The following is a 24,346-nucleotide window of genomic DNA, read 5'->3' on the forward strand; positions in this document are numbered from 1 at the left end:
AGAAGGAAGAGATACTTTAAGAAATGAGATTGAGTACAGCATTGCAAAAGACATAAATTTTGTCTTGATCAAAAAAATAGGAAGAATTTTAATATGTAGAGAAAAGAAAATATAGTGGTAAGGTTAGACAAGAAGGAAAGGGAAAGGAAATAAAGGTAGATAAAATGACAGATGAATGCAAAAGAGAAGAGCATAAAGTTGCTTTAGTACCAATATTAAAAAGTGTTTAATGACTCTGCTACCAAGATGGAGCCACTTAAGATTTTAAAGAGTTATTTTTTTTTTTAAGAGATTTTTAAATCACAATTGGGAGAATTTTAGGCAGATCATTCTGGCAAATAGAGTGAATCAGCTATATTGGGGGGGGGGGGGGGGATGGAGTCTACAAGCAGGAAGACCAGACAAAAGACTTTTATGATTATCAGGAGACAGGTAATTGTGGACTGAAGGAAGGCTAGGGCAATGGGAAGGAGGTGACTTGTGAGAGATACGGCAATGATAGGACCTGGAGGGAACAGAAACAACATGGATGCAGAAGCAAAAAAAGAGAGAGAAATTAAAGATGACACAAGGACATTAGCTTCCAGCCATAAGGGAGTAGCACCATCCAGATATATCTTTCTGCCATAAACAAACAGAAAACTGAACAAAATATATGAAACAACTGTTTTCAGATATCAGTTGGCAGCACAGGACAGTAATCTCTGAAAACAGAGAGAGACAGAGAAAAAGAGAGAGAGAGAAAATAAGGTGAGTCCTTCACTTGCATTGGCATTCTGCCTTGAAGTAGTGTGCACACCTCATGCCCAGACAGGAGGATCTCAAGCATTGCTGAGTAGAAGAAATAGAGATTACAATTCAGAGTGCAGATGTAGCTAAAATATGCAAGATAGGCTATCAGAGAAAAGAAATCTACACAGAAAAAGAGCTCCAGAAATTTGAAAAGGGGTCTTCTTGAGTCTGTGGCCAAATACCAATCTATGTACATACAGGATAAAACTCCACAAATTTGAATGGGAAAACTTCTGGGGAAAAAACAATTACCAGGGAGTTGTAAGATAAAAAAAATTCTCAGAGCTCACATAGGGCCAGGAATAATTTTACTTCCCATTGGTCAGAGATGAAATACACCACTGAATATATTCTTCAGCACAGACTCGAGAAGTAACATACTTTAAAAATGAGCCTAAATTTGTCTAAGAGTATAGACTAACCTAGACCTGCTCTAAAAAAACCTGAAGACTTAAAATGGTTCCACTAAGCCACAAGAAGCTTAGCTATTGACCAGAACAAAGTCTTACATTCTTTAAAGGAATACAACAAAATCCAGTACCCAGAAATATAAATTCGCAATGTTCCTTATCAAATCAAATATTATGATATGTGAAAAAAAAAAACAGGAAAATGTGATATGATACATATCAGAAGGAAATCTAGCCAATAGAAACAGACCCAGAAATGACAGAGATGATGGAATTAACAGATATGAACATTAAAATCACCAGTATAAATATGCAAAATATGCTCAAGAATTTAAAGAAAAACATATACATAATAAGAAAAGAAATGGAAGATACAAAAAAAGAACAAATATAACTTCTAGAGATAAAAAATACAAAATCAGAAATGAAAAATTCACTGAATGAGATTGACAGATTAGACATTTTAGAATAAAAAAAAAATCAATGAGCTTCATAATATAACAATATAAACTATTCTAAATGAAGCACAGAGGAAGAAAAGGGAGAAAAAAGAACACACACACACAACTCTGACCTGAGTGAAAATATCAGTCTGTCTAACATAAGTATAATTGGAGTCCCAGAAGGCAAGTTGAATGAGGTGTCAGAAAAAAATATATATTTAAAGAAAAAAATGGCAAAAAATATTTCCAAATTTAGTGAAAACTATAAATCCACAGCTCCAAGAAGTTCAAATAATTACAGGCAGGATGGGCAAGGAGGGAGAGGGAGCCAAGACACAATCAAATTCACTGAAAAACAGTGAAAAGAAGACATCTTAAAGGCAATGACAGAAAAAAAAAAGATCCACATTATTTAAAAAAAGGAACAAAAAATAAACGGTCACCAGATTTCTCATCAGAAACTACGTGAAGCAGAAACCAGTTTATGTATTGGAAAAAAAAAACCAACAACAATCAACTTAGAATGCTATACTCAGCACAATGTATTTTAGAAAAAATGGTGAAACAGAGACTTTAAGAAAAACAAAAACTGAGAAAATATTTTACCAGCATAAAGAAAGTTCTTCAGGCAGAAGGTAAATGATACAAGATGGAAAATGGCTTTACTAAAAGAAATAAAGAACAGTAAAAATGCCAAATTTGTGGAGAAATATAAAGAACTATTTTTCCTGTTTCTTTCTTTTTTTTTTTTTTAAGATAATTGACTACTATTGGGGCACCTGGGCGGCTCAGTCTTTAAACAACTGCCTTCAGCTCAGGTCCTGGGATCAAACCCCACAGCAGGCTTTCTGCTCCGCAGAAGGCCTCCTTCTCCCTTTCCCACTCCCCCTGCTTGTGGTCCCTCTCTCACTGTGTCTCTCTCTGTCAAATAAATAAAATCTTTAAAAAAAAAAAAGAAAGAAAGAAAAGAAAATTGACTACTGAAAGCCAAAACAACAAAAACTCACTGTTGGGTTTACAACATGCAAAGAAATAATATGTATAACAACAACAGCACAAAAGATAAAGGGTGGGGGACAGAAGTATACTGTTTAAAACCGCTGCATTATATCTGAAGTAGTATAAATAAGATTTAAATAAGATGTGTACTGTGACCCTAGAGTTACCACTAATTACAGCTAATAAGTCAGTAGTGGAAATAAAGTGGAACATTAAAAAAATTATCAAAATAAGACAGGTAAACAGGAAAAAAAGGATTTAAAAAAAAAAACAGATGGAACAAATAGAAATAAACAGCAAGTTGGTAAAATTTAACTTGACCATATCAATATTCACATTAAAAATCAATGGTCTCTGGGTGTGTCTATAAGGGTGTTTTTGGATGAGATCAGCATTTGAATTAGTGATCTCAGTAAATCTGTTGAGAGCCCAAATAGAATAAAAGGCAGAGGAAGGGGGAATATGCCCCTTTTCACTGCTTGAGCTAGGACATCTCAGCTCATCTTTTGTCCTCAGACCGAAATTTACACCATAAGGTCCCCTGGTTCTCAAGCCTTTGGACTCAGACTGACTTACATGGCTGGCTTTCCTGCTCTCTGGTTTGCAAACAGCAGATATGGAACTTAACCTCCATTACTGCATGAGCCAATTCCTATTAATAAATGTATGTATCTATCTATTTATCTATCCATCTATCTATGTATCTATTGGATTTATTTAACATTATACGATTATACTAATTTTATATAATTTAACATATAAAATGATGTAATATTTAATTTATCATATATATTTATATATATACATATACATATACATATACATATACATATACATATACATATCCTATTGGTTCTGTTCCTCTGAAGAAACCTAATACCACTCTTAATTATAAAATTTCAGGGGTGCCTAGGTGGCTCAGTCATTAAGCATCTGCCTTCAGCTCAGGTCATGGTCCCAGAGTCCTGGGATTGAGCCCCACATCAGGCTCCCTGCTCAGTGGGAAGCCTGCTTCTCCCTCTCCCACTCTCCCTGTTTGTGTTCCCTCTCTTGCTATGTCTCTCTCTGTCAAATAAATAAATAAAATCTTTAAAAATAAAAAAATAGTAAAACTTCAAAATACAAGAAGCAGAAAATGAAAGAATATTTAGTGAAATGAGAAATAAATCCACAATTATAGTTGAGGCCTCAAGACATCTCTCTCTCTGCCATTGATAGAACAACTCGATAGGAAATCAGTGAAAACAGAAGAAGATTGAGCAAGACCATCATCCAACTGGATTTCACTGATATTTATAAAACACTCACCCAATATCAGCAGAACATTCTTTTCAACTGCACATGGAGTGTTCACAAAGATAGATTGTATTCTAGGCCATAAAAAAGTCTCAATAGATAAAAGGATTGAAACCATACAGATTATGTTCTCTATCATAATGTAATTAAATTAGAAACCAGTAACAGAAAGGTACCTGAACATACCTCTGAAAATTTGACAAACAATATACTTCTTCTAAACAACCCATAGTTCAAAGAAAATTTCAAAAAGGACATTAATATCATTTTTAACATGAAAGAAAATGAAGATACATGTCAAAAGTTATGGGAAGTCGCCAAAACAGTGCTTGGGGAAATTTCCAGATTTAAATGCTTATAATTAAGAGTCTCAAATCAATGATCTAAGCTTCCACCTGAAGATTTAAAAAAAAGCAAATTAAACATAAAGTAGACAGACAATAATAAAGCTAAAAATAGAAATCAATAAAATAGAAAATTGGCAAATAATAGAAAAAAAATCAATGAACCCAAAAGCTATAATATGAAAAGATTAGTAAAAATGGTAAACTAGGAACTAGACTTATCAGGAGAAAAAAATACAGAAGTCACAAATTACTAATATCAGGAATGAAAAAGGGAGCCTTACTACAGATATTATAAACAATAAAAGGATAATAAAGAAATATATTGACAACTATACATCAACAAATTTGACAACCTAGATGAAATAGACAAATTCTTGAAAAACACAAATTATGAATGCTCCCTCAAGAAAAAAGGGATACCTGAAAATATCTGTATCAGTTAAGAAATTGAATTCATAATTTAAAATCTTCCAAAAAAAAAAAACAACACATGATTCCATCCTAAATGATATTATGGTAAATTCCTTAAAACATTTAATGAAGAAATAATACCAATCCTATGTAAACTCTTCCAGGAAACAGAGGAGGAGGAAATACTTCCCAAATCTTTCGTGATACCAGCATTGCCCTGATAACAAGCCAAGACATAGACAATACAAGAAAGGGAAAGGGAAAAAAAAAATCTCTCATGAACATAGCCACAAACACAAAGGATAGTACTTCATGACCAAGTGTAGTTTATTTCAAGAATGCAAGGTTACTTTAAAATTTAAAAATCAATTGATATAATCTACTTTATCGAAAGGATATAAGTGAAAACATGATTATCATAATAGTCGCAGTGAATTATTTAACAAAATTCAACAGAAACTCATGATAAAAGCTCTCAACAACTATAAACAGAGAAAGAACTTCCTTGATCTGAGAAAGGACATCTACAAAAAACAAAAAACCTACAGCTATCAGCAGTAACTGTAAAAGATTAAGGCCTGTCACCACTTGTAACAAGTTGGGGTGAACCAATGGGAAGGACAGCAGGGACACAGTATGGTCAAGACATTTATTCTCCTGGTTTCCCTCCTTCTAGAACGCAGGTCAGCTCTATCTTCCACCAACGGGCTACCACAGGCCAGCTCTCTCCTGAGATAAAATCACTCTCCAGGAACTGGTGACCGTTCCCTCCCTTTACACCTATTCAACTTTCGCCCCCAATTAGGTGTCACATCACCCTGTCCACACCTTTGTAAACCGGTTTCTAGTAAACTCAGCTCAATTCCCTCAGTGAAGTGTGCCAACCTACCCCCTGCAGGCCCCTGAATTATAGATACACAACCTAATTTCATATCCACCATCATACGCTTTCAAAACACACAAACAAACTCTCCTTTAACAGATAGAAAGTTCTTGACGCCCCGGGGCCAGAATTTTCCAGTGAGATCCAGGATGAGTAAGAGATAAGGTTTTCTTCTACAAATAGAAGCAGGAAGGATTGCGAAGGGGAGATAAGAAAGGAGAATAGACAAGTCCTTAGAACAGTGAGCTTTAGGAAAGGAAAGAATCAATGGAAAATCCAGGCTCTGGAAAGCTCCTTAACACTCTGGGCATCCCCATTCCAGAGGCTGTGCCCCGTGAGAAGCCTTTGCTGGCCCCCAGGGGTGAATCTCAAAGTGTGACAGAATGAAGCACGGCATCGCCTGGAGAAAGAAAAAGAAAGGTCACTGCTTGGACAAATCATTCAGATTTACATGGTTCTACTTTCCTAAGATACATTTTCTTTTCCAACGCTGCTAATACCAAACAGCCAAAGGAGTATGAGACACAGTTGAGAACGTGAAACTGGATCTTTTGTATATTCTAAGGTTGAGTCTACACAATAGCGAAGTGTCGGATGTTTTGTCTCCATGTTGCCAAACATCTGGATTGAATGAAGATTCAACTAAATGGATTTGATGTTCAACTTGTTTCCCCTTTTAAGGCTGGCTTCTAATCCTGGCTGTGAAACACCCTTGATATCAGTAGCAGATCTGAGCATGAAATCAACTGTCCGCACACTAGAAAAGAAAAGGAAGCCTTGCTCATTCTTCCCATGAATACCCTTTCTTTCCTTTCCTTTCTTTTCCCCAAACCCTCTAAGGGACTTCAGGGTGCACACTCTGTCCCCCCACTATAGGCCATCAGAAGAGAGCAGGTGAGGCGCCCCCACTGTCTGCCATCGCCACATGGGTCTTCAGCCTCCATTTCAGGCCTTCTCCTCTGTCCTGCTCACTTTCCCTCCCTGCCCTTGGGAATCTCTCCACCCCTCTGGTCTCAGGCAGGGAAAGGGGGAAGTAGCCCCAGCCTATCTCTGAGCCACACATTGAACAAAGCAACATAATGAGTTGCGTTTTGTTGAGGGCTCTCCAGGTCCCCCAAATCTTTCTCAAATGTGATTGTTTATAAAATGTTTGATAAAAATAAATGATGCTTTCAATTTAAACAAAATTTCACACTGTTACTGGTTTTAATAACAGTTTTGACAGATGAGATTTTCATCATCTGTTTTTTCTTTGTGAAGCCTTCTTCAATAAACTAAAAATGCTTTAAACTAACAGATGTGACTATAAAGTAAGGCTTGGGTGTGAGACATCAGGAACTAAGGCTTGTCAAATGCTTTGAGATAGAAATTTATTCCCAGTGCAAGCATCTCCTGGGTATCGGTAAAGTCACCAACCTAATGATTGTCGGCTAACCTGTGAAGCTCGTTTTAGCAGCAAGATGCCATTTATCCCAAACAGGGAATATATCTACCTCTGCTCCTCCTCATCCGCTCCCCAGACCTAGCAGGTTCCGCTACCCCAGCTATTAGAAACCTATTGAAAAGTCAACCCAAATTTGCTTGAGCTGATGTTGACATTTGACAAACTGATGATTCACGATTTTTTTCTCCATCGGCTCAAAAATTTGAATTTTCAGTGATATCCTGTTTATAATAAAGAAGTTATTTCTGCCTGTTTTAAAATACATAAATACTTATTTTTTAACAGACTTGAAAGGCTGGAAATTAAGACTGCAGCGCTCTGATTTTGAAATAGCTCCCTTGCCTCCAAAATATAACAGTTTGAGGGCTGCTTTTTTCCCTTTTTTGTGGTGCCTTTATATATTTTAAACAGTTATTCTTGCACAGAGAAATATAACATTGTGAGGCAAATTGACAAATCGGTTTAGCAACAAAAGTAATTCTAAAGGTTAGTTAAATTAAGGAGTGATATTATGTAAAGAAAGTTTTTCTTAAACCTTGTTACATTCCAAATGAAATATCCTCTCACACCAAAAAGTATATGCCAAAATTTATTAACATGATCTAGAGATTGAGAAATATTTCCTTCCGTTTATGTCTCTTCTGCTAACATTACATATAGTCTATCAAGTCACTTCCACAGCTTTACACCTCCCTGAAATGGGCACCAGGCACCGCTTCTATGTGATGGAGTTAATGGATGGCTCACATACCATTTCTTATCTCCCCAGTCTTCCTCGAGGCCACCCAGTGAAACAGCCCCCTTGGAGGCCCAGGCTGCTCAGTGCCTGGGCCTGCCCTGACAGGAGCAAGAACTCATTCTCTTCTTCTAAACAGTATCCAAAGGAAGTTTCTCTGACCAAAGAGGTATCCACAAGGACCATCCCAGTTCAGGGGCGCTGGCAGAGCTAGGCAAGAGGGGCTGTCTGGAGCTGACTTTAGCCTGAGACAGGCTGGCAGACCTCAAAGCAAGGCACTGCATGAGGGAGGAGAGAGCTGCAATAAAGAGAGAGAAGAAATGCCTAGACCTAAATGCCAAGAATGGCCCTAGTCAGGTAGTCCAGAGCTAGTGTGCAAAGACCACGTCAAATTCAGACTTGGGTTGAGCCACAGTTGGAACAAGGTGGTATTGGGGTAGAGGCCAATTGAGAACACAAGGTCTAGCTACATTCTCTGGAGAGGAGGCAAGATCTAGCTCCTAGGAAGAGACTGGGAAGAAGCAAGCAGAGCTTCAGAGCTCCAGTCCTGGAGTCTGGAGTTGTAGGTAGAAGATCCTGGCCGAGAGCAGCTGATGAAGCAAGCAGCTGTCTGTCTCCTCTGCTAGACTATGAGCCGCGTTGTGTTCCTCTCTGCATCTTGGGCAACCTCATAGCATCTCCACATAACAGGAGCTGAGTTCATGCCTCCAAATGAGTGAATAAATGAACCGGAGTGAAAAATTAGTGAATGAATAACTGAAACCCCTTGAAGCTCTAAGAACACACACTTTTATCTGGCACTTGGAACATACTTGTACAGCAGAATTCTGTTTTCAGATCATAAAGAAAATAATCTGATGATGATCGTGACATGCTTTTCTAAATATGAAGACTGAAAGACTTAAAATAATACCCCATGACTTTATCTTTTATAGATTCTCAGATCATCTTGATAATTTATTACCTGCTAACTCTACTGGACACATATTACGGTCAGAAATGGAAATATGAAGAAGATAAATTTAGTGTTAACTATGGCTATTTAAAAAAAAATCCTGTTCTTTTTTCATCCCAACATGTCAGAGACTCTCCATCTATCATTTTATCCCTTTTATGAAGGGAAAGCCCCCAAAGGACTTGGGATTCATCTTTCAACCTCTTCTTCCCCAATCACCTCCTGGTGCAGTTCAAATAATCATCCTCTTCAAACATCTTTAGTCTCTCCTCTGTCTTCTTCTGACTTCCACTTCTAAACATTTTCCCTTTATTTATGCATCAATCAGCCATTCATTCATTTATTCATTCAACAAACACTAATTAAGCTCTGTGACAGGTATTATCCCAAATTTGGAGTATGCAAAGGTAAGAAAGAGATGGTCTTTGCCTTCAGGAGTATCCCAGTATAGTGGGGAAGACAAACTCATGAAGGCCTACGTAACAGGACAGCGGGTTCCATCTAATGACACCTTGGGAAGGAGGAAGGCATTCCTTTCCTTGTTACCACCACCTTGGGCCCCACCACCTGGGGTTATAATAAATGAGATGACGTGTGGGCTGGGTCTTGAGGAATGCACAAACCTGTCTCTAGAGTGACATACTGAATGCTGCCCAAGGATGGCTCTCACCAGTTGGCAATGAAGAGGACAACTTGGGTGCTAAGTGGACTTCCATGTACCCGGAGTGGGGGACAAAGGGGTGCCTTCCCTCCTAGAGACCTGTGGGTTGTTTTTTTTTAATCTCCTGCTCTTCATTTGTCTGATACCTTCACCTCCTCCCCTCCCTTGCCCTTGGGGATCTATAAACTAATCTCTGAACTAGATTAGTCTCTGAAGGCAGAAAAACTTGCTCAACAAGTATGCCTCCAAATCTTTCTGATTTACACTAAGACCAGAGGATTTTCAAACGTGTTCAGCCTTTGTTTTGGGTGATTCACTGTCTAGCTGTCTAGTCCTGCAGGAGGGTTGGGGAGGGGGGAGGGCTGCAGAGAGCAGCGGGATGGGGGATTTCCTTTGGATACAAGTAGAGAAATTACCTCAGGGATAGACAAACACCTCCTAATATATTAAATGTATTAATATATTAGAATATAATTCTTCCACTTTTCTAATATAAACTGCTAAGTAACCCATGGCATTAAATGAGAGAGACAGGGCCATTGAGGTGCCCCTGATCCAGTCTGCCAGGAGACAGAGCTGTGTTCCTGCAACAGGTTCTACTTCACTTTCCTCCTATACTTCTACTCCTCTCTTTCATGCCTAACCAACACTTTCTCCTTATCCATTCTTTTCTTAATCCCTGCAACCTGGTTTCCATGTTCACTACAGAACCAAAACTAGGCTTTTAAAGGTCACCATTCCTTTCTACCTGGCAAATCCAGGGGGCATTTCTCAGTTCTCATTTTCCTTCCTGTCTTTGACGCTTGGGTCACTATGTCACATAGTCACTAGAACCACCTACAACATGTGCTTATTCACTAACCAAAAAGATTCAGAGCAGCCTTACCTTTGGTGGTTTGGTACTTAGAATGATTTGAATATGTTTTTCCAAGCTTCACTCTCTTCTCCTAATTATGATATGCTATCCTGGTCGGGGCAGAAGGGATAGAGAAGTTGCCTCCCTTATCTGATGATCACTGGTCTGCAGAAACAGCTCGAGAACCTGAACACCTGTATTCTAAGCCCAGCCATATTATCTGCTATTCTGTGAGGCTCGCAAATGGCTCAGCGACTTCAGAGGAGACCATACTGATGAACAGATCCCATGTGGGCCGTGGGCAGCTGAGCTGATGCCCCAGTGCACTGCCCTGGGACACCCAGACTAGGAGGAACCTACCCAGCCATGTTCAGGATAAGGCCACACCAACCAAGGATGAACCAACATACAGAAGACCCGAGGGTCTTAGGAGCCGCTGCAAAAACACGACACTCAGCAGAACTATGCACCCAGGGCAAGGGCTGAGAGAATAAAGGGAGAAGCCAGAGGGAAAATGTGGGCTCTCTGAGCAGCACCCTCCACACAGACTTCAGTTGGTCCATCTACTGTTGCCTATCAGAACAGCCTGCTAGCCATTGAATGGAAGCTCCTCTGGGAAATACCCAGGCTCTAGAAACTTCCAATTCTGGTATGGAGGCATCTGCTTTCAATTGTTTGGAAAACTGGTTTCCACCACTGCAGAAATAAAATCATGCCCCAATTTTCCCCAACATTTTTCTCCTTAATTTAACAGACCCACTCCTCTTGCGCCCATGAAGAAGAAAAAGAACTCCTTTTTAGCAGAACACAACCGTCTCACTTTACTCTTCTATTAGGACTCATTTTTACTAGTTAACCCACCAGTGTATATACAAATGAAATAACTCTGCAAAAATCTAAAGCACTTACATAGTATTATTATTGACCAACAATATCATCTCTTTTGCTCATTTGCCTTTCATTGCAAGTAAATTGATTTTTTTTTTAAATATAGGGGCGCCTGGGTGGCTCAGTTGGTTAAGCATCTGCCTTCAGCTCGGGTCATGATCCCAGTGTCCTGGCATCAGGCCCGCATCGGGGTCCCAGCTCAGCGGGGAGCCTGCTTCTCCCTCTGCCACTCCCCCTGCTCTCTCTCTCTCTCTCTGCCAAATAAATAAATATATATATAGCATTTTTTCCTTTTACATCTTGAGCCGTAACAACGGATATTCCACAAGGCAAACTCAGTGCTCGGTGCTTTTCATTTGCACTCACCAGAAGAGTTCTCTCATGCTCAGGACTAGTGTCCCGACCTGCACACGGATGGCATCCATGGCACTGGTGCCCATTACCCAATGCTGCTCCAGTCTTGTAGACCCAGGACCTTCAGGACACCCTGGCTTCACCCAAGCCCAGGCTCTCGTTCAATGCTGTAGGCAGAGAAAGGAAGTGAAAAGAGCTTCGATGAATGGTTTATCCTGAACCATAGTCTATGTTTCATAAATGTTTATCCTCACCAAAATCCATCTGGATAGTTACCATGATCTGTACTTTTCAGGTTATAGAACTGAGGCACAGGAAAGTGACATTACCAAAGGTCCCCCGGCTAATAACGCACAACTTCTGTGACCAAGCTATGTACTGTGACCTGACGCCCGAGCCCATGAGATTCTCTACCACGCTATTTCCCTTGAAAATACAATCAGTCACAATCATTCTGTGGTTTCACTCAAGAAAGGGATCTATTTTTTTGCATTAAATTTGAAGTCTACAGTATTTGGAGTACTAAAAACACTTGAAAAAACTTGCTGATCGATATCCAAGACTAATATGTTGAATTTACTGAATATGTCTTGAGAGGTGACCCAATCCTGGTAGCTATTACAGGTCTTGGCTGGCAAAAACAATCAGGCATACTGCTGCTCATCAAGACATTATCATCTCTTTTTCCTGACTCCAATCTCTCCAATAAATCTTCCATACCACTGAAATTCCATTTTCGTACTAAATAAATTTTTCTTAGACACCTACAATGCCATGATGTGTGCCCTGTATTTGAGTTACCAAAGAGATTAAGACACCTCTACCTTCAAGAAACCCACATTCAAGTTGTTCCCTTGTATAAAACTATCAGTGGCTCCCAGATATCAACTGCCCCAAACCCAACCTTCTCTACAAAGCACTGATTATATTGTTCCATCATCCTTTCCTACTCTGAACTCATAGACTAAGTGCCAACCTGTTTAGTTGTTCTAATTGTCTCATGTCTTAATTTTATCTCTGCAATGACACTATAATCTACTTAAGAGCAGGGATCACTGCTTACAATCATTCTTTTCGGTCATACACAGGTCAAGGGATTACTTCTTTGGCTTTGAGCCCCTAGAGCCCTTTCATGTTGTGATGATTTAAAGGACCTTAAAAGACTTGTTGATTGATTTCAAGGATTAAATCCAACACCAGAGAATTTTCCTTCTGGTTAAAAATTTCACTTAGTTCTTTAATACAAAAATCATCACTGAGATTTATGATAAAAATTGAGTTTTATAAAAGATGTCTGAGTGAGGAAGAGAGAACATTGTTAATCATATGCTATCTAAAGTTTAATCTTGGTTCTTCTTAATATTGACTATCATCTTGGTTTCTCTTTCACTCAGTTGCATCTGTAATTTTACCAATCAGGCCAAGACTGTATTCTCTTTATCTTGCCCATTTCAGAAAATATAAAGTCAAATCTTAATGCAATTTTCTTATAATAACTACCTCTATGATCATATTACTTAGCTTTTGAGAATGAAAGAAAGGTATCCTTTTACTTTAGGCAAAGCTGTAGAGTAGGGGAGTTTGTTTTCCGTGCCTTGTCCCATGTGGCTCTCCCTGCCCTATGGACAAGCATGAGCTGATAACCTACCATTAGAGCGAACTGAGAGGATCCAAGACTAGACCTGCATCTGTCCACTGGGGTAGGCAGGCAGCCACTGATAAGGCTTAGTAGCCAAAAACTTCAGTTGGTCCTGTAGAATACAGCATCTGATGAGGAGGACAATGGATCTGGCCTTGACAGGGGGAAAGAGTATTTACTTTCTAACACATGGTCATGGCTGAACTGTAACAGAGCATCTAGGAGCAGGTGAAAGTAGAATTCTAGGGCGGGAGCTGGTACCAGAGAGGCTGGCCAATAGATCTAGTTCTTGATTTAAAGACTTGGCCATGTTAGACACATCTTCAGGCCTCAGTGGACTAGAAAACCAGTAAATCACCAGCCCAGCCACATCCAGTGGAACAGGTTAAAACTGCAATTAAACAGTAAGAGTAACTGGGGGCTCCACCAACCCCTGGAAAATGAAGTAAGGTTGTCTTGTGGGTCAGGTTAAGTGGCCTTCAGGACACCAGAAATTCAGGCAGGCGTGGAATTCAGCTTCATGATAGTAATTCTAACTCACAAAGCAATAATAATGAGGATTCATGAGTTAATTCAAGACCCCACTCTTGTAAGTATGGTATATTCTAAGTGGAGCCTTCCAAAGTCTCTGACACAATGATGTTTATGTCAAGTGCTCAGGTGTGAGGTCGTTTCTGAGGCCCTCACTTCACACTGCTTTTGCCTGCTCAGAAGATTGACCGGGCATGGAGACCTGCTGGTTCCAAAATCATGTGCATTTAGTGAGTTTTCTTGGCATAGAAGATGCAAGCGAAACAGGACAGTGCAGGGGTTAGCAAATTATAGCCCACAAGGCAAATCCAACCCACTCCCTGTTTTTTCTTAAATGAAGTTTTATTGGAACACAGCCACACAATTTATTTACATCTTATCTGTGATGTCTGTCACACTAACGCAGCAGAATTGAGCAGTTGTGACAGAGATGACATGGCCTGCAAAACCTAAAACAGTTACTCTCTGGCCCTTTCCAGATAGTAGATAGTGGATCTGGACTGCTACTGACCAGTCCTCACATTCACTACTTTTACTAAGCAGGTGCTATGATCTGAATGCTTGCGTCCCCCCAGAATTCATATGTTGAAATCTAACCCCAATATGATGGTATTAGGAGGTGAGGGCCTTTGGAAGGTGAGTAGGTCACGAGGGTGGAGTCTTCACAAATGGGATCAGCACCATATAAAAACGGCGAAGTTTTATCCCTTGCCCACTCCACCTTGACCTTGGACTTCGAGCCTCCAGAACTGTGAGAAATAAAATTGATGCTATTTATACTCCCCCCAGTCTAGGGTATATTGCTGTAGGGTATGCTGTTCTAGTAGCCTATGCTAAGACAGTGGGTAGATCACTTTCACTCTCTCTGCTTCAAATTTCTCAGCCTTAAAAGAGTGATAACATGGGGCCCCTGGGTGGCTCAGTCAGTTAAGTGTCTGCCTTTGGCTCAGGTCATGATCTCAGGGTCCTGGGGTTGGGCTCCCTGCTTAGTGGGGAGTCTGCTTCTCCTCGCCCTCTGCCCCTCCCCCTCGTGCTCTCTCTCAAATAAATAAAATATTTTAAAAAAAAGAGTGATAACTAGGTATGATCCTCCATTACAGTAAAACCCAGTGTAGGAATACAGGGAATGTGCCTAGCACTGTGTCTGACATGTAAAAAATACCCAGTAAATATTAACTACTTTGTTACCCATCAGGTAAGGGTAGTTTCAGAATGGCATTCAAGTAGAATGTGTTTCTAATACAGAGTCTATAAAGTAAACGTGCACTCTTGATAAATGTACCAATACAGACACCAGCCAGAACCAGTTCAATCCGGATAAGGCACTTGGTTTAATATTGTCAATATAAAAATTTTTAAGAAGATCGCTAATCATTCTTTATTGCTGGGAATCTCTCCATTATCTTGTAAATTGCTTTAAATGGGTACTTCAAGTTTCTGTAGGACTCTGTCAAATGCAGATAAGGGTCCGTGAAGGAAACATTTACATTTCATCAGTATTAACAACTTATTAAAACTCATGAAAATGTACATTATTGTGCTTTTTTTTTTTTATGTTTTATATTACAATCCCTGGGACATACTTTGAAAAAAATCGCTTCACTGTTACAGCTTAAATCTTAAAACATCTCAAATTCTCCCTTCAACACAGAATGCCATTCATCAAATTCCTTCTTCTAAGGAACCATAAATGCAGTAATCTAGACCCTGATAAAGGCTTTAAAGTTGTCCCATAGGATACTTGGGGTGGAGAAAGATGGAACATTAGTGTCAAAGAAGCATATTATTTGAGTCTCAATATAATTAATAAACTCTTTCTCTCCCCCACAGGAATCTGCTAAATCTCCAATTCTTATTTGTGTTGAAGCAAAAGATTTAGTTACCTACCTAACAGAAAACGGAAAAAAGATCTGAAAAAGGCTTTAAGTATTTAGTAGTTTAAACCCTGCATAAATTGGAGATTTGAATAAAAAATCAGCCCTGGTATTTTTCTATGAAAATGGTGAACAGAAGGAATATATGTGCTCAGAGGAATAGCGTTTTATGCCAAACATCAATCAAGCAGGCTTTAGAAGCCTATTTATAATACTGTGGGGGTTCTGGACAGTTGCACTTCACACTGTGAGGACCAATCCATGACATTAGATAGTGAACAATTGAAGTCTTTACAAATAATTAAAACTCTGTTTGAAAATGGAGATGTTTTCCACAGCTTTCCTGTGTATGCACGATATCATCGATATTCAAGAGTGTAAATATTGACTAGTTATTGCTGGTAGCCAGAAGGAGCAAAATCCCCTTTGAAATAATAATGTGGAGTGTGTGTATATAACATATACATATGTATGCACACACATATGCATAGAGATGTTAAATATATAGTCATATAAGGAGAGAAAATATAGATTTCACTTTATATGACAGTTGAATAGCTATACTTTAAACAACCCATGTTCATTGCCAGTACAGTTCTAGTGTGAGTGTGTATGTATGTGTGTGTGCGATATGCAAAGATGCAAAAATATTTCTGAAATTTTTTATCTGTGATTTTTTTCCTTAGCGTGATAATGAGAGATATCATAAAGCATGCCTTTTATCTTTAAAAAAAAAAAACAAAAAACCTCTCCATTGTTTGAATTGGTATCAAAAACTATATGATTTTAGAGCTTGCAGGAATGGAATTAATAATCTTGTCTAGTGTTCATAATATTTTAAGCCCACCTTAAATCCTTTTGGGGTGGAGGCAAAGCACAACTAATACATAAACTAAAATCCTGGAAATGGCGCCTTAATTTGACAATTGTTCCTTTAAGAGACACGGGACTTAAAAATTTTTTGAGATTAAAAAAATCCTTCAGGATTATTATTTCAGTTTACTCATTTGACAGAGAACTGTTTAAAGATCTCAGCAACACACACACACAAAAAAGATCTCAGCAACACTTTGGTAGTATAAAGATACAAAAGAAACGAAAGACATTACCCCTTCTCCATAGACCTCCCAGTTCAGAACAAGAGATAACACAGGCACATGGGTTTTATAAACAAGAGTATGGGGCTCTCTGTAAGAAGAGCTCCTTGTGGGGTGCAAACAAAAAGTCCCCAAAGAGTTAGAAAGTGGAAGAATTTGAACAGGTAAGAATTGTCAGGAAAGAGGCAAGCCTCACCCTGGACATAAGGAATTGTAGTTGCTAGACAGCTGAGTCAATGAAAGGAGCACTGTGCCAACCAAGGGAAGAGGTAAGGGGAGAATTAGCAGGATGTGTTGGGAGAAATAAAAACCAGAGAGCAGAATGAATTTGAGATGATGAGCTGGCTAGATTAATTAAACCTTGCTGTGGTTTTCTGAATGGGCTTCACTGTCTTGTGATTAAGTTCAGGGAAAAGGAGTACACCAGGGACCATCAGAAAAGCTGGGGTCCCTTTTTGGATTTACAAGAGATTCCCACTCAACCAAAATCCCACATACAAAACAAAATGAAATAAAAGCTCTGCGTTTACTTACAAGGTAAAGGAATCACGATAATATTGACCCGTCTATGTTAATGAACACTGAAGTTCAGCCCTTGGCTGATTTGACCAGGTCTCAGCAGGGATTATGTTTCATGCATCTTTTATACTTCCTACAGCGTGGACCAAGGGCAGGACTCACTAAATACAGGTTAATAAATTGTTGAAGTCCACCGTAATGAATTTATCCAGTAACTGCATGGAATTTCTCCCCCAGTCTTTACAAATGACCAGAGCCCTCAGAGGTCTCTGACCCTGAGTGTTAAAGAGGCCATTAAGAACATAGGATATTATGGGGCCAGAAGATACGATCTAGAATTAAAGCCTCCACTGGTTGACTTGGCTCATACCAGAGCCCCATAACATGTCTGTAATGTCTACACACACACAGAGAAGTGTGTGAAAATTTTTCAGTCAAATGAATAACTCTAAACTAACAAAGAGAACAATTCTGGACAAAAAGTAATCCAATTTGATTCCAAGAGTAATCCCATCCACAGGGCAGCTGCCAAATCCCCACTTCAAATTTCGCTCTGTAAACACGTTCTCTGACAAGGCAGGGATTCCTTGACAGAAGTGACATTAGATAATAAAGCCGTGTCTATACTGACAAGGTGGTATGTACAGAACCCAAGCCCAAAGCCAGGAGTCCTTGATCTGAATCATTCTGCCCACCAGCACAGAAATGGGTCTTTCAAAAGGAAATAATCCAGATAATTTTTTTTTTCCTTATGCTTGTGTAGACCTGTTTCCTTGCAATTCCTTTCAGTTAGCCTGAATACAGGAGAGCACCAGGGGGAGCTCACACATCTTCCTTCTTTTTCTCCCCCTTTCACTGAGGGTTGGCTCTGGCATCCCAGGGAAAGAATGGGTCAAAACAACAACATATATGAAATGAGTCAGTAATGTAAACACAGGTAGCTCCTTCTGTAAAAATACTCTGGATTCTTTCTGAAGACACACTACAGTCCTCATATTGGGCACACCTCAAGTCAGCATTCAGCCAACCCAGCCAGCTTTAATTTGTGGCCTCTTAAAATGTCTGCATCAAAAGAAAAGATGTAAAAGCATGTCCCTAAGATGCCCCTGTGTCTCCTTTAAAACGAGAGAGAAAGACAGAAAACCAGCGAGAGAGAGAGAGAGAGAGAGAGAGAGAGAGAGATTCTGCCTCCTTTCAATTTGAATGGCATTTTTCAGAACACTCCAATTTTAATCACAGTGGAGGGTAATGGAAGGAGTTTGGGTCTTTGGTATTCCATGTTGATCAATGGGATTGATTTTTTTTTTTTTTTTAAAGAAGAGAACTGGTCGCTTTCTCTCTCTCTCTCTCTCTCTCTCTCTATCTATCTCTCCAGGATGGAACCATGAGGCAAGAAGGAAAAACTCAAAATATATAATTAACTTTGTGTTATCAATATTAGTAGAGAGAATCAATGGCACAAAGAATTCTAAAGGACTAGATAATCCACATATCTGATTTCCTGGTTAAGTGTTTGTGACACTGACATTCAGAGTGTGGAGACCCCAAGCCTGCTCCAGCTGGTGAGAGGGAGAGAAAAAGACCTTCTGCTTCTGATACTTGGTTCACAGATAAATCCTCTTCACTCATTGCTTTAACGAAATGGTATATGTTTAATCTTAAATTTCAATCCACGGATCATAAAATCATACAAATCCTAGACCTGGAAGATACTTCAAGAGGTCTTCTGACCAACTCTCTACTTTAAGGCAGGTGAGACACAACCGTTTTAAATTTTATTTTATAGATGAAGTAGTTGAGGTTCAGAGGGGGAAATTAAGAGCCTGGATCAGCAGTGAAACGACTTTTGTCCATAAATTAAAACCCCACTCAGTACCCAGCTCCCCATCCCCACCTAGCCCTCCTTATAAAACAGTGGGTAACGTTTTTTAATATTCCAAGCCTAGACTTTTGACCATCTGCAACCCTCAAGAAGAAAGAGATGAGTCATAAGGGGATGCAGAACAATTAAAAATTGAGGTGGCTAAACACCTGGGAAAGCGCTAGGATTGATAAAACACCCCATCAGATGTGGTTTCTCCTAGGTGCGAGGCGGCTGGACCGCAGGGGAGCCGCGGGGCCAGCGAGGAGACGGCGCCTTTGGGTCCCCGTTGTCGCGCTGCAGCGAGGCCGGGCGAGGCGCCTGCCGCCGGGCACCCGGGCGGAGGCACCGCGCGGCGGGGCCGGCGGCGACGGCGCGCTGCGGCCGGATGCGGGCGGGGTCGCCAGGGCGCCGGGTTCCCGCGGACGCGAGGCGGGGCTGGAGGGCGCTCGGAGCGGCGCGGGGCCCGCCAGGAGCGCGCGCTGAGCCCCGCCGGCAGGAAGCGCGCGTCGCGCTCGGACGGCGGCCGAGGCAGCCGCGCTCCAGGAGGGTGCGGGACGCGCGGGGGGCGCACCCACCGCGGGCCGAGCGCTGCGCTCACCGCAGCCCGCCCCGGACCGAGTCGGACGGACCCCGCCGCCGCCGCCGCGCGCGTCCAGACAGCGCGGGATGCTCGTCAGGCTGGAGTGCGCGGCGGCTTCCGCAGCGAGGTGCAAATTCAAGCCACCTCGTTGGTGTGAATGGAGGGCCGGCCGCAGAGGGACAGAGGGGGTCTAATCGTGACAGCCGCCCTGCGCGTGGTCCAGACTTGTTGCCACGGGGTTCGCACATCCGAGGTTAAAATGCCTGGCACTCACTCACATGTCAGTGCAGCAGTTTCCCTGTGACTTCGGTGGCGGGAGGCCGAGCACCTGTGCTCCATGCCTCTCAGGGACAGCTGCGCATATCACCGGCCCCGCCGACCGCACCATCTGACCTGCGGGCAACGAAATCTGAGCTACGGAATTTGAACCGCCCGCGCGCGTTCCTTCTCGGCTAGATCCCCTAGGAGAGGGTCGTCATTCTCCACTCAGGGATTATTTAGGGAAATGTCCTGGACGGGATAGGTAGACATATGACAGCCCAAGGAAGAGATGTAAAACTTTAAGTTGTAGACACTTAAGCACCAACTGTCTGGAGCCCTGAGCAAATTTAAAAGAGAGAGAGGGAGAGAGATCCATCAGAAACATCACACTTCCAGGGCCCCTGGCACTTTCTAAATCGGTAGATGTACTAACAGGAGAGTGTGGGGAAGTTGTCTGAACACAGATTTCATATTCCTTAAGCTCTAAGTGGTGAAGTGGGTTCCTCAGCTGTCCTCCAGCTGCAGGATTTTAGCTCCCCAAGTCTTTGGTTTTAGCCACCGAGAATTCCTTAAAATCAAGCCAGCAAAAACGTTTCCATTAAATATTACTGGGTGGGAAATATTCTGTTCCCCCAGCTCATTGTATCATATTCACCATAAACATTTCTATGACCCAAGATGTTAGGTACTGGCCAGGTGGTTCACCAGCCCCACAGCACCTTGCCCGTGTCCAAAGCAGGGACTCCAAAGGCACTGCTGATGGATGGTAAACAGAAAGCTGGTTAGGAAAAGCTTGCTTTTTTTTTTTTTTTTTTTTCTTACTTTTAAGCTACTCTTCTTGACAAACATACTTTCTTCTACCACTGAAGGAAGATTGTGTAATTGATCCCTCTGAGGGGCTTGCTTCCCTGTTTCTCTGGGTATGTTGGTGTAGTCTGGGGGGAGGATTTCCCGAGGGGGAGGGGACAAGTGGAAAGGGAGACAGAAAAGAGATTTGTTACTCCCTTTATTCGGATCAGTACGTGATTGAAAAACAAGGTCTCTTGGAAAAGAATTAAGAAATAGAAATTATTTAGTGTCTTGTAACAAAAGGTCAAGAAAACCATTAGGAGGACCCAGTGACCTTTAAATAGAAAAAGTACCAATGTGCAAAGGAGAGGGAAGTGTGGAATAAGGAAGTACACCTTCCTGAGCCCCCCATATATCCAAATCGTTACTTGCCTTATCTCATTTAATTCTCCCCACAACCTTGGCAGAAGGGTCTGATTTTTGATCCAATCCACCTTTTACTGATGAGAAACCTGTAGCTCAGAGGCCCAAAGTAAATTGCCTGAGGGCAGCTAGCTAGTTAGGAGCAGAATTAGAACTGATTAAGGAGTAAAGAAGAATTCCTTGAGAATTAGTGTTTTTAAATCTCAATTAGTTATAGAAGGAAGCTGGGAAATTAATTACCTTCTGGGAGGATCTTTAGATTAGTGGAGAAATGATGTTAAGCTCACAGAAAGACAAGCCTGTGAATTTTCTTGTTATCTATCAAGAAAGGTGTGACAATTTGAGAAAACTGAATGGTGCCCATATTCATTTAGGAATGTTCTTTTCAACTGATAGACCTACTGGTTATAATTAGGTACATGTCAGTATTCTTCAGGAAATTTATATTATTTCAGGAGAAAACTAAAAAGCTTTGGACTCTTTCAAATTTAAGAATAATTTGAATTTCAGTTAGGAAACAAAGTATCTGTATGCTTTGAGTTTAAAAAGGCATGGAAAGTGTCCTGATGATCCAAAGTATCAGCCCCACCCCCTGAGAATAAGCACGGTTTCGGAATCAGACAGCTCTGGCTGTGAATTTGAACTGGGCCGGTTATGGCTAGCTATGTGACAACAGCCAACTCTCTTAACCTTTCTGGGCCTCGGCACCCTCATCCGTAAAATGAGGCAAATAAACCTTTGCAAGGTTATTGTGAGGATAAAATAAAATAGTGTGGGTGAGAGCCCTTAACAGAATGCCTGGTGTATAGTAGATGCTCAAAAGTGTTAGTGTCGCTTAGTGTGATTAAAGCATGTGAGAGCAGATTTTGAGAGGGTGGGAATGCACCAGACGTGGGGCTGGAGAAAGGAAGTGCCACTAACTTCAGCTCTTCGACAGTTTTGCCTGGGGCTGGCTCTGGGGGAAAGACATGGGTTCTCACTGCTGTGTGAATCTACTATGGCTCCCAAGGAGAGGACAGACAGCTATAAAAGCAAGCCATGAAGGTCTGACAAGGTGGAAGAGAATGATTATGGAAAGCATGGAGCAACTTATCTCCACATCATAAATCATCTTGATCTTGAGATCAAACGATAATACTTTCAGAAACTGCGAGAAATGAAGTCTGAAGCAAAATGCCCCTGTGTAATTTTTTAAAAAACTAATAAAGATGACATGAGACAAAAATGTTTGTGTCCTTACTTAAACCTTGAGCTAAGGGAATTTTATTCTTCAGTGTTTTTTTAATAGAGGTATTTTAACCATTGTTTTTTAAAAAAACAAAATTAAATAGACACAATTTTTGCCTAGTTATTATTTACTACTCCTCTGCAAAAAAAAAAAAAAAGGTTATTATTACCTTAGAGCTTGTGTTTGAAAATAACTATGAAATTCTGCTTTAAAAAGTATTGCAAAACAAAGTGTCATCAAAATGCTTTCCTTCAGTGTCTTTTGTCAGGTAAAAGGTTAATTCTAGAGACTTTCCTTTAAAATAATGATTTTTGTTGTTGTTTATGAAAGTAATACATCTCATCGTAGACAAATTATCGTAAGTATAAAATGAGAATAAATTATAAAGAAGAAAACAAGAACACCTTTATTCCCACCAATGAGTTATCCACTGTTAATGTTTGATGATTTCTTCCCAGTCTTTTTATCTTTTCATTCTTTTTTTAAACCTCAGTTGGAACCTACTGTGTATAAAATTTTGCATTCTGCTTTTTACACTTATTTTCCTGTGTGACTAAAAATTATTTGTTACTTCATTTTTAATGACTGCCTAATTTTACATCATACCAATATAACATAATTCTGTCTTGTTGAATGTTTGTGGATTCCAGTTTTGCTACTGTAAATTATGTAAAATGATAATCCATGTGCATAAATCTTTGAGTTTAAGATTCTTTTGTAGGATAGACTTCTATAATTAGAACTACTAGATCCATATATATAAATCTTTTTTAAGGCTCTTGAAATATATGGTCAAATGGAGTTTTAGGAGGAGTTGTAGCAATTTTCAGTCCTTGCAGTGATATATAAAGAGTGCCCTCTCTCCTACTGTCCCCAATAATGACTAATATCATTGCCAAAAAACATTTTTTAATTTGATAGGTTAAAAAGGTTTATTGTTTTATTTGTATTTATTCGAGACTATTGTCATCAAACAGCTTTTTCAGATGTTCATTAACCATTTCTTCTTTTGTGAATTACCTATTAATGTCCTTTGCCCATTTTTCTATTGAAGGCTTAATGCTTTTTTAATCTATTTACATAAACCCTTTATATCGTCAATCCTTTTTTGTAATTGTGGCAAATGCTTTTCCCCCCATCTTATTCTTTGCCTTTTCATTTTGTTCATGACTTTTGATATATAAAATTTAAAAGTTTACTTCGACCGATGTATCAAACATGTGTTGATGATTGTTTTCTTTGTTTTCTGTTCCTCTATGGAAAACCAGATCTTCACCTATTTTTTTTTTACTTGTATTTTCATAATGATTTTTTTTTTTTTACATTTAAGTTTTTATTGTTTCTGGGGTGCCTGGGTGGCTCAGTCGTTAAGTGTCTGCCTTCGGCTCAGGTCATAATCCCAGGGTCCTGGGATCAAGCCCCGCATCAGGCTCCCTGCTCTGAGGGGAGCCTGCTTCTCCCTCTCCCACTCCCCCTGCTTATGTTCCCTCTCTCACTGTGTCTCTCTCTGTCGAATAAATAAAATCTTTAAAAAAAACGTTTTTATTGTTTCTATAATTTATTGTGTTGTGAAGTGAGGATCTGATTTTTTCCCCAAAAATAGCTAGGCAGTTTTTCCAGTACTGTCAATTCAACATCCATCCCTTCCCCATCGATTCACAGTGCATCTACATCAGAGATCTCTTTTGGCTGATACAGAAGCAGAGATGTCAGTCACAGTACTGTAGTAAACTGCCAGTACTCCATGGGCATCCATCAATCAGAACAGACCCCAGTCATCATAAGCATCAGTTCTGGCCAGTAAGTATATCTCTGCTGACGACCAGCCCTGCAAATATGACCTAAGAAGTACCTACACACACAAAAAGAGGTTCCTTTCAAAGAAAGATCTGTTTAATTGAACTTAAGCTGTTTAAGAGGGGGACTTTTCTATCAATTCCATTTGGAGTGATTGGAGTTTCAACTAGCCCCACTGTGTTCATTCAACAAATATCAGTTAAGCCCCTACTATTGGCAGGCACTATTTTAGGCTCTCTCTCTCTCCCTCTCTCTCTCTCTCTCTCTCT

At 40.2% G+C, this 24,346-nt stretch overlaps 1 long non-coding RNA gene across 2 annotated transcripts in view; it reads right to left on the reverse strand.

Annotated features, from left to right (window-relative positions):
* LOC123852571 (uncharacterized) overlaps positions 1–24,346 on the reverse strand; it is a 455,546-nt gene that overhangs the window by 296,247 nt on the left and 134,953 nt on the right. For both annotated transcript variants that reach the window (XR_010407436.1, XR_006792925.3), the window contains exon 2: positions 11,488–11,642. This is a non-coding gene — a long non-coding RNA (uncharacterized LOC123852571). The remainder of the gene's footprint in view (positions 1–11,487; positions 11,643–24,346) is intronic.

This window comes from Mirounga angustirostris, unplaced genomic scaffold (assembly GCF_029215605.1).
Source record: "Mirounga angustirostris isolate CCGP_5_RB_7025 unplaced genomic scaffold, mMirAng1.0.hap1 SCAF_14, whole genome shotgun sequence".
In the NCBI taxonomy this organism is placed as follows: Eukaryota; Metazoa; Chordata; class Mammalia; order Carnivora; family Phocidae; genus Mirounga; species Mirounga angustirostris.